Here is a 12,263-nt window from a genome sequence, read left to right on the forward strand (position 1 = left end):
TTTTGTCGAAATAAGATTAAGATTAATGTAATATAAAGCTGAAGCAAATTAACACCAAATATACGGTGCGTGTGTTTTTATTGGCTAAACTGGCAATATGACCATCCCCAAGTACAACAACATCTGTTTCAACACACGATTTCACATAAAAAATCTTGCAAAACAAATATATATATATATATATATATATATATATATATATATATATATTTATACACGCGCGCGCGCATATATATATATATATATATATATATATATATATATATATATATATATATATGTAATGCATGTATATATATGCGTGTGTGTGTGTATGTATATATATATATATTTATATATAAATACGTGTGCATGTTCGTGTGTTGAAACTAGAACCATTATATACCTACAGATGTATACATATTCACATACACATGCATACAAATACACCCACATGGCGCGGGTGTTCACACAGTGACAATCCTACATGCATTCCTGCTTTAGAGAACTACCAGAAATTTTAGGAGTTGATGTATAATGCAATTATAATCAATACCATAAAAATGACAGGAACTCATTTTCTCGACTTCAGAATAAATGAATACGTGTCCGCGGCGAACTTTGTTTTAAGAAGGTAAAGGGACATAAATAGAATGTACAAGAAATTAGTTCCCCTTAGATAAACATTATCAAATGAACATCTAAGTATCTCTTACATAACAATATTTAATCACTCGCATAACGATGTACAAGGAACTACATTTCAATATCAAATAACGAGCAAACATTTGTCATAAATTTTGTTCTAGAATTGACATATTTTTATTTTAAAGACCGAAAAGAATAGTTATTTCTTAATTCGGATTAAGTCCAGCATTGTGGGTAATTACGGTACCCTTCTCACAGTGTACATTGTTTTAATGACTCTAAATTGTAACATATAGAGTATTTGTAAAATTCCTTGAAACTAAATAATACTACTGTGAAATTTACTTGATGAAAATATAGGGAGTTCCATGAAAATTTTATATCAATTTCACCCAAAGGTTTGAAGGCATACAGGTCTTGTAGCATATCTGAAAAACAGTATGTCCCGAAATGATTGCAATGTACTGCATTGCTTTTTTTTTTTTAGAAAAGAAATGTTTTATTGTTTCATCTTTTGTTCATGATGATGATGATGAATGATGATGATGATAGGAAGGATAATGATGAAAGGAAAATGATAGAAACGATAATAGTGATGAAAATATTGATGTTAACAATAACTATAATGATGATGGCGGATGATGACGATGACGATGACGATGATGATGATGATGATGATCATTATGATGATAATGATGATGATATGATAATGATGAAAATGATGATGATTATGATGTAAAGAAGATCAGAAAGATGATATAATGATGGTGATGAACTGATGATGTTGGTATGAGCAATAAAGATAATGAGACGAATGGTATAAACGATAATGATAATGAGAACGATTATGTTAGTGATGATGGTGATGATGATATTGATGATGATGACGATGATGATGATGACGATGATGATGACGATAATGATGACGCTTTTCTCTTTTTATTTTTATCTTTTAATAGGTTTCAAAAAATTGTTAGAAAAACGAAAACGAAAGACAGGAGGATATTAATCTGGTGCATTACCACACATCAAACCAGTCGACACATCCCGATATTGAAACTACACCGAACGGATTAATTGAAAAAAACAAATCATTCAATCAATTTAACTGTTTGTTTATGTGCAACATACATAAAATGAGAATTACTACAGCCGTCACACTAGCACTTTTGCTAGTTGTTATTCATCCAATTAAACTGTCGTTGGCGGCCCAAACTCCATGTAAACCGTGTAAAATAAATGATGAACTCATATTGCAGAAAGCCTGGGTCTGTGGTGAATGTGGCTCCTTATACAAGGACACTGCAATAGAGTACTGTTGCGTATGCGACCAGGGATTCTATGACAAATGCCTCATCGCTACGGGTATCGATAAGGACAGAGACACTAATCTTAATCCGCACTAACATTCCTGAACGATCTCCTTTTTTTTTTCTGTTGGCGGATTGGCAGGATTGTTAAAGCGAAGATTAAAAATAACTCGTATTTACTTCTCTTTACGTTCTGAGTTCACATCCTGCTAAAGTCAACTTTGTTTTTCATCCTTACTAGTACCACTAGTAAAATACTTGGACCAATACAATTTAAAGATACTCATCTCTCCAAATTATTATTATTGTTGTTATTATTATTATTATTATTATTATTATTATTATTGTTGTTGTTGTTGTTGTTGTTGTTGTCGTTGTTGTAATCGCTATTATTGTCGTTGATTTCATTTGACAAAATATAAATCTAAGGTCTTGTGGCAAAAGAATACAGTCGAGTCAATTGATTTCAGCAAGGTTTCTTGAAAGTTTTTTTTATAAGCCCTGTTATCTATGAAACAAAAAGTCAATTCTGTTAGTAATTTGAACCTTGATTGTAGAAGGGCAAAATTAAAATGTCGTATGATCATTTAGTCCATTGTTCTAATTTTTATGCCAACCCTCCAATCCCTATTATTACTACTGATGTTATCCTCTTCCAGTTATTTCGCGCCATTTACTTCTTGGCAATTTGCGGAGTAAAAGTTAGATGGACACTTTTACGAGATATTTCCCTTCATTAACACAGTTAAATCTATCGTAAAAGGCCAAAGCTTGCCTATTAAAGGCGCCATTTTGTTCGAAAATCTTAGCGTCATCTCTATATTGCTTTTGTTTCAATAAATAAACAAACGACAAGATGAACTGGAGTGTGAGAAGGAGAAGAGGAAAGCTTCAGGACCTGTATTACTTCTCAGAGACTTATAAGTTGGTAGCAGTTGATCTTCGGTTTGATAATCGGCTGTCAGCGTCTCCAGAAATTGTTATTGTTATTATTATTATTTTATGAAAACTCACAGCTTATTTTGCTGGGTATGATGGGAAGTGGCAGCTGTCCACAGCCAACAGACTAAGGTGACAATTGTTTCTTCTTCTTCTTCTTCTTCTTCTTCTTCTTCTTCTTCTTCTTCTTCTTCTTCTTCTTCTTCTTCTTCTTCTTCTTCTTCTTCTTCTTCTTCTTCTTCTTCTTCTTCTTCTTCTTCTTCTTCTTCTTCTTCTTCCTATATGTATATGTATGCACATATATATATAAATAGATATATGTATGTATATGTATACATATATATATATATATATATATATATATATATATATATATATATATATATATATATATATATATATATATATACATGCATACATACGCACACACACACACACATATATATATATAAGTAAATTAGCAAGTTAGAAATATATATTTACATACGATGGAAGTGCTGAAAAGTTTCTGGCTTTAAAGGTATAGCGAAAGACCTGGCTGGAGTTCTATTACAGGGCTTAGTAAAACAGAAAGACCGCTGGAATAAGTGCGTGAATATGAGAGGGGAATATGTTGTATAGAATCATAATTAACTGATCCTCCTGTATATTCTGTTACCCAAAGCCAGGAACTTTTTAGCAACCCGTCGTACACACACACACACACACACACACACACACACACACACACACACACACACACACACACACACACACATAAAGTTGAAATTTATAGAAAATGATAGTTAAAATTTATAGAAAAACAAAAGAAGACAGGTGTATGATTAACAAGCAAGTGTATTAGTCTGACGCTGGGGAAAAATGAAAAAGTGTTTTACGTTTCGAGCCTACGCTCTTCAACAGAAAGGAATAAGAGAAAATAAACAGATTTCAGCGGTCCAACACGGTGAATATATATGTCACACACACACACACACACACACACACACACACACACACACACACACACACACACACACACACACACACGACACACATATATGAAATATACGATGTATGTCAGATTTAATTGTAAAATACAAAACCCCTCCCCTTCCAGTTCTCTGATCTCCAAGTCTTATTTCAAGTATCAGCGAATTACGTTGTGTTGTTACTGTGGTAGTTGTTGTTGCTATTATCATCGTTGTTGTTGTTGTTGTTGTTGTTATTATTATTATTATTATTATTATTATTATTATTATTATTATTATCGTCGTCGTCGTCGTCGTCATCATCATCGTCATCATCATCTTCATCATCATCATACTCATCATGATCATGATCATCATCAAGGCAGTGAGCTGGCAGAATCGTTAGAGCGTTGGAGAAAGTGCTTTGCGGTATTTGTCCCGACTCTACATTTCGAATTCAAACCCCTTCAAGGTCAACTTTGCCTGTCTACTTTTCGGGTTCGATAGCATAAGGTACCGGTCAAATACATGGGTCGATGTAATAAAACCTCATCTGCTCCCCTCCCACCCCAAGAAAAAATGTTGAGGTCTTCTGCCAAAAATGATATGAAATGTTGGCTTCAAATTTTGGCACGAAACCAACAATTTCGTTGGAGGGGGTAAATCGGTTACATCAACCCCAGTGCTTTTTTATTGACCCCAAAAGGGATGAATGGCAAAGTCGAACTCTGTGGAATTTGAACTCAGAAAGTAAATGTCGCTAAGCATTTTACCCAGCATTATTCTGCCAGCTCACAGCCTTAGAATAGAAAGAAATAATATAAATGCGATAGAGTGGCAGAAACGGTAGAGGGCTGGAGCAATGAGGAAAAAAGAAATCCCTGTTACTCCCCTTTACATTCTCGGTTCAAACCACACTGGAGGGAACTTTGCCGTTCATACTACCCTCATTCCACCTTTCTCCACTCAGAGTTAATAAAATACATACCGAGCCTATACAGGGATCAGTCAATCGATTAAAACAAAAAACCAAAACATTACCTACAAAAGTTGCTATGGTTTTGCGTTTGTCTGATAACTCAATGTTTAAATGTCAAAATTTATATAATAATAATGATGGTAATAATAAAGTTATATGTAATCCCATCTTCACATGTACACGAAAACTCTATTTAAAAATGAATATTTAATGAAAAAAAAAAAACAAAGATAAAAAATAAAAATATGAAAAATGCTTAAAAAATTATATTTAATGCAAAATAAAATAATGCCAAATAATATCTATTCTTCAAAGTTTATTTTGTTATAACGCTCACCCATTCTCTGTCTAATTGTTCCTCTCTTACATTATATATATGTGCATATATATATTGTACAAACATAATACATACATACAGACATACATACATATATATATATATATATAATATAATATAATATATATGTATATATATGGTTACTATGTTGCATGAGCGCTGTACTACCTCTCTATCCAACTTGACCCATGAGGACAGAAGGGCTTTCTTCAGATCTGATACATTTGGTTAAGAGCGAGGAGAAACATAACTCTCTAAGATTTGACCAGATAACAAAGTCCATGAGATTGATGTCTGGACTTGAGGCGGGGCCATGTCGTGTTGTCCCCAAAACTGCTGAAATGCTCTTTATACCATGTCTGTATCAAATTGAATATAACGGTCACCAAAGGTTTTTGCGACCTAGCGTAACGATTTCCCGTCCAACATTTTCACTCAAACTTCACAGTTGACGAAGATCAAGGGAGACTTTGATCCATCACATGCAACTGCGGCCCACACCATGAGTGAAGCTGGCTTCTGACGGCATAATTGACTCCTGCTACCTTCGAGTAAGTCTCCTACATTACGTGCATAAGACCTGTAACTCTGCCTGTTGGTAACTGCCTCCACGGTGAAAATCTTCTATTCAGACACTTTGTTAGCGACTCACTTCATCTCAGCTAACATGGTTTTACCCCTGTCGAGTCTTTTCCTCTTGAAAGTTGCTGAAATTAACTGCTAGGATTGTTTCTTGTATGCAGTTAGTTTAAAATCCTCTTTGCAAATCTTGTGATTTGACGATTTCGAAATATCAAGCGCTTTTGCAATTCTTCTTGCACTCCTGCGGGGATTTCGTTTCATTCATTTCTTCACAGCTTCAACAGATTGTTTGGTACGAATTGATCATTTCCTATCAGGAAGCGGTTTGCCAGAGGTAGTAGCGGACTCCATATATCGTCTTTAGGCATTGAACACTGTTTTACGGCACACATTCACTGTTTTGTTATGCCCTTGTTGCTCACTCCAGCTGTTGAACCGATATTCTTTAGGAAGAGTTTTAAAAATGGATAAATCTTTCTGGGACACCCTACATATATATGAGAGAAAGAGAAAATGGAATTCACGAGATTCTTTACTAATCACTACGATCATTTCGACCCATCGTCCATTGGTCCCCCGTGGGTGAGATTCTGTACTACTAGTTGTGATGTATTATTCGATGCTGATGTGCCACATCAGGTGACTTTCCAGAAGGTACTTCGTTCTTTAATCTCCGTTTCGCTTGCCTATAGCTGGTAGCGTACAAGAGAGATCATGATTTAGAATAATTTAAAATCAAGGACAGATTAAACAGATACTGTGCTTCTTAACTGTGAGGGACCGATGCACGATGGGTCGAAACAATCGTTGAAAATACAGTTGCATCACTCGGTGGGAATGAGTTGCTCTCATCCGGTCTGCCTAAAGAGTCAAATTTACTTCCTAAAGCTCTTTTTCTCTTTCATTTGTTATATACTAGACGGACACGAAGTAAATTCAGTTGTACATATATCCATACTGTTGATGACGTCAAGTAACCGAAATTAAAAAAAAAAAGTTATTAACTATTTAGTTCGTTTTTTTTCTTTTATTTAACAAAACGTCACTAACCTTTGTGAAAAAAGTTTGCATGTAATATGTATTTTGTGCCTGGAGCGTTTACATACAACATAAAATGTAGACACAAAATACACACTATACGCAAATTCCTTCAAAGAAAATCTGGTGTAGCACAGTCAACGGTGGTGCCCCAGCATGACCGTAGCTTTGAAGCTGAAATAATTTAAAGAATTTAAAAAAAATTCTGTTAATTAATAAAAGCTTTTCAAATAGTTAATAATTTTGAAAAAAGTACTTGTTTTAACGATACATACATACATACATACACACACATAATATATATATATATATATATATATATATATATATATATATACATATATATATATATATATACATACCACTTGACAATCGGTGTTAAAATGTTTATGTCCACGTAATTTAGTGAGTCGGTAAGAGGAAGGATAGAATAAGGCTTAAAAAAAAAAAAAAGTACTGGTTCGATAGCAGCGCCCCCGGGATAGTCGCAGTCTAATGACTGAAACAAGTAAAAGATGTGACAGTAAAAAGTGCTGGTCATACTTTTCTTTGGATGCAAGAATGGAAATGAAGAAGATGAAAAGATGGAAGAGTTATATCGAAGGATAAGCTGTAGGAGGACGTAATATATATGATGAGTGTTGGTTGCAAGTCCTAAGTCATTTGAACTGGCGTATGCACAAGCATCATTTCTTTCCCAAATAAACTGAATATTATATTCGAGGCTCTAATGAAGCTATAAAGTGTTATTCAGGCATACAACTATGAGTCAACTACATCTCACAGCAGAAACAGCTGTAAGCTAATGAAGTTCATAAGATAATCATTCATTCCTTTATACTCAGCCAACGCTTCTCTCTGAAACATACGTATATTGAGTTCTACATGGGTTGATTAGTCTCGCAATGCCTAAACGAAATATGTCTGTGTATGTGTGTGCATCTCTCTCTATCTGTCTGTCTGTCTGTCTGTCTGTCTGTCTGTCTGTCTGTCTGTCTGTCTATCTATCTATCTATCCCCCTCCTCTTTCTCTCTCTGTATATGTGTGTGTGTGTGTGTGTGAGTGTATGTATGTATGTATGTATGTATGTATGTATATGTATCAATGTAGTAAGATCCAGCTGTTAGTGGTAAAATAGTGGGTTAGCTTCTAGCATATACACTGTTTATATAGAAAACTCAAAGGAAACGATAATCGATTGATAAAATAATAGAAATCAATATATCAAACATATTTTGTTACATATCAAAATTGAAAGGTTATCCTGAAAAAATGATAGATGTTATACAACTATACAGCTTCAGTTCAAAAGCAACTTACGTTCGCGATATTAGAGAAAGGTAATATTGCGTGTGTATGAGTGTGTGTATGTATGTATATGTTGTGTCGACGTGACCAAGCGAAGAAGTAGGATCGCCCAAGACATATAAATAAAGGTAGTCTGGCCGTGGTAGGTGAATTCAGTAGCTGTTGAGTAGCAGTCGAGTAGAGATCATCCGAAGGTGCTAGATAGCAGTAGCTTGAGACATAACAGTATATATGTATGTATGTCATTATTCAGTATATTTCAAGATTTCTTGCCAAGAGAGAAAGAACCGGTTTCTAACCTAATTCTTTCATTGGAATTTCAACATCAACAACAAGGTATTTTGCTTGTATGTATGTATGTATGTATGTATGTGCAGATTTATTTGTTTTATGTATGTATTATCATGCATATAGTTGCATATCTAGACATGCTCATATATATTTAAATGATAAACTTCTGGAAAGTTTTACAGATTTTTACAGTTCTAGTGATGGATTGGATCTGTAATCTTCGAATTAGCTTTCTCCATTCTGGTTTTGAGAAGCCTAATTTTCCAAGATTGGTATTTACGCAGTGTGTTACATATCTCAGGCCCCCAATAATTACAGATATAAATCTAAACTTGTAATCTGGATAGAATAACTGCAAATTTCTTCAGCATAGGTATTTTTTTTCACTTATCTTCAGCTTTATGTTAACAACCGCTGGGCAGCTAATTTCCACAACTGTGCACAGTTTCTCTTCTCTATCCCAAATCATTATATCAGGTCTGTTGTGCTTACATTTTATTGAGGTTTTCACTGATACATTCCACCAATATTCCTTTTTTATTATGAGTGGCTATGGCTTCTATCATATTGTGGGTTCCTCGGGATTATCCTTCCGACGGATTTCATAATAGTGTCCTAGCTACAACATCATGTCTCATCGGTAGATAATACCATGATGACATGTTCAGACAACTGCTTATGATGTGGGTGATATTTTCAATGTGAACTCCACAAAGTCTGCATCGGTTGTCACATTTTACGGCTTTTCTGCATCTCTATCCCTTTTGTACATCATGTACATGGTTGATATTTCCTGTTCCTGGACTGCAAAAGCATACCCTTCAAACACGTAATATTACGTTTCTCTAATATCGCGATTCGGCAAAAGTAGTCGATAGAATCTGTAGAGAGAAAATACCCTAGGGTCGATATGTACAACTATATCTCCATAGTCGCAATCCAATGGCTGAAACAATTAGAATAATAGAATACATACATACATACATACATACATACATACATACATACATACATACGTACGTACGTACATACATACATACATACATACATACATACATACATAAATACATACACACACATATCGTATACACCCATGCATACATACATATAAATATACACATATATGTATGTATGTACGTATATGTATATATGTATACACACGCACGCACGCGCACGCACACACACACACACACACACACACACACACACACACACATACATATATAATAATATTAGGGACAAAATCCAAAATTACAGGTAAAAACTCAATTCAAATCAATTTATAAAAAATTAAAATTAAATTGAGCTTTATAGATTATAATATATAAAAGTATATAGTTTTAGATAAAGATAGTATCTTATGATATTTACTTTGTTTTATATTATACTCATTTATTGTGCTTTTAATTATTAATTTTTCGATATGTGATAGTGGATTTTCATCGATGAGTTCTTGAAACTTGGTTCTTTTCCCTAAAACTATATATATACATATATATATATATATTATCATTTGGATCTATTTTAAAACGGGGGCACCAGTATTTTCTTAACGAAACACTAACGAAACACTTTGAAACTTGGGACACTGGTAGAATGTGTCATATAAAACATCTTTTACTTTTAGTCTTCTTAACAACAAAAAAAAGGAATTCGCAAGTTATTCCATGTTAAAGTTGTCGTATTTCTGTAATTTCAACCAATTACTGACGTCTATTCAGCTGAATAGAGTTACTGCTGGGCGGTCATAAAAATGTTATTCCCTGTGACATATTTCATTCGGTTTAATCGTAATTTATACGCATATATTGTTTATATAATAAATTACGCTGTGCGTATCTATGTGTGTAACAATTTTAGAGTTCGGATTCTAGAGTTAGGGTTAGTTTTAGGGTTAGGGTTAGGGTTAGGGTTACGGTTAACAGTCTAGTTAGGGTTAGGGGATTAATACGATATACACGGTTACAGCGCTAACTGTTCTCAACTGAATAGACGTCAGTGATTAGTAGAAATGATCGAAATAAGACAATTTTTTACATGAAATAAATTCGAATACAAAAATTTTTTTCTGTTCTCTAACACAAAATAGATAAGTATACGAAGTTTGAAAGTCTTTCGGTACCAAAAACACTACATAAAACATAAATGAAAACTGGTGCCCCTGTTTTAAAATAGATCCTATCATTTTAATCCTTTTCTATTTTAGTTTTAGTCCGAGAATTGCAGCCATGCTGGAGCATCGCCGTTTGCTTTGCTAGACTTTCGCTAAACCTCCTCTGATATGTGACATTTGGTGGATGTGGGAGTTTGACGTTGCTGCCCTCATCTGTGTTTTTTGCCTTGAGGTAGGTTCATCCGAAACTCTTGACAGAAGGAGATCCAGTTTTGTTTTGAAAACGTCTACATCCACGCTATGCAGGTCTTTCTGGCTTTATGGGAGGATATTGAAAAACTGTGGGTTATTGAAGCCCAAGCTGTTGCAGTATCTGATCTTGTATCCTGATGGCAATGTTGGGATTTTTGGTACTATGCAGTTTGTGCAACTGACAAAGCCAAAGTTTGGCACAAGTTTTTCTAGGAATATCCAGATATATTACTGTATACCTTTCCCGCCTTCGTTCTTTGAGTAGTCTTAACTCTTTCAGTGTATCCCAGTAGCTGATAAGTCGTACTGTGTCGATCTTCTTTGAGTACTTTCGCTGGATCGCCTCGTGTCCCGTCGTTAATTTTACACTGCTTGGTTGAACAAAGTTGGGAGCAATGATCCAGACGGCTGAAGACGAAAATCCTCCAGAGGACCATCATGGTTTCCTTTTCTCTCTACAAATATATGAGTATATGTAGATACATCTCTTTCTCTCTCTCTCTCTCTCCTCTCTCTCTCTCTCTCTCTCTCTCTCTCTCTCTCTCTCTCTCTATCTATCTATCTATCTCTCGAAATTTAAGTGTATATTAGTGACTGGTAATTTAATATTATAACTTATAGTGGTGATATATTTATGAGTATGTAGTGTTTTATTATTAACTTTCGAATGATGAAATAATGTATTTCACTCACAAAAATATTAGTTAAATTAATTTCAATCGTGTTTTGTTTAGGAAAAAATTTTATAAGGTATGAACTTGCATTATAGTTGTATCTATGGAAAACCGGTGGGATTATTATTTACATGGACTTGATCGCAATTTAGCATATAATTTAGTTATTGCAATTTACTATTAATACCAATACAATGTAAATTGGTTTAAATGTCTCTTGTAGTTTTAGCCAGGTTAGTGTTTAATCCTGCCTATATATTGATTGATTGAAATAATGTGATTTTTAAGCTTTACGTTTATATTACACTACGGAAGACGGTAGGAATTATAATTTTTTTATGTCTTAATAGAGTTGTCGCTGTTTGGTTACGTATTTAGGAGGGGTTGTAATTTACTTATGGAATTTATTTATCGATACGGTTGTACACTGGGTAAATGTGTTTGAAAGTTGTGGTTCCTTTGGTTTGTTTGTTCCCAAACAACACTTATTTTAGTGCTGTTGACACTGCCGGATTGAATGGTACTGCCCAGGTGTCGAAACCATAATGATATTTGTGGGGCAGCTGATGATGGATGATGGAGGTATGTTGAACTGTTGGTATGGCTGTGGAATAGTATTATAACACATCCTTTTGACATATGTATGTATGAATATATATATACAGACTGTCTTCATTTAACGACCTACCTATTTAACGACCTACCTATTTAACGACCACTCGGAGTTACGACGAACTTTATGAGCCGTCATTACATATTTTACAAAATATAAAAACTTAAGAACTTTGACTGTCGTATTGTGCGCTCACCTAGCCTCACCCTCCGACACTCTCCCACTTGTGGTCAGCCAAGCAACACAGTG

General features: G+C 34.3%; 1 long non-coding RNA gene across 1 annotated transcript in view; it reads left to right on the top strand.

The window, feature by feature from the left end:
- Window positions 1–3,917, top strand: part of LOC106871072 (uncharacterized) — an 11,353-nt gene extending 7,436 nt beyond the window's left edge. Inside the window, exon 2 of the long non-coding RNA XR_001409623.3 lies at window positions 1,587–3,917. This is a non-coding gene — a long non-coding RNA (uncharacterized LOC106871072). The remainder of the gene's footprint in view (window positions 1–1,586) is intronic.
- Window positions 3,918–12,263: the final 8,346 nt, after the last annotated feature.

Source organism: Octopus bimaculoides, chromosome 7 (assembly GCF_046866305.1).
Source record: "Octopus bimaculoides isolate indiv1 chromosome 7, ASM4686630v1, whole genome shotgun sequence".
Classification (NCBI taxonomy): Eukaryota; Metazoa; Mollusca; class Cephalopoda; order Octopoda; family Octopodidae; genus Octopus; species Octopus bimaculoides.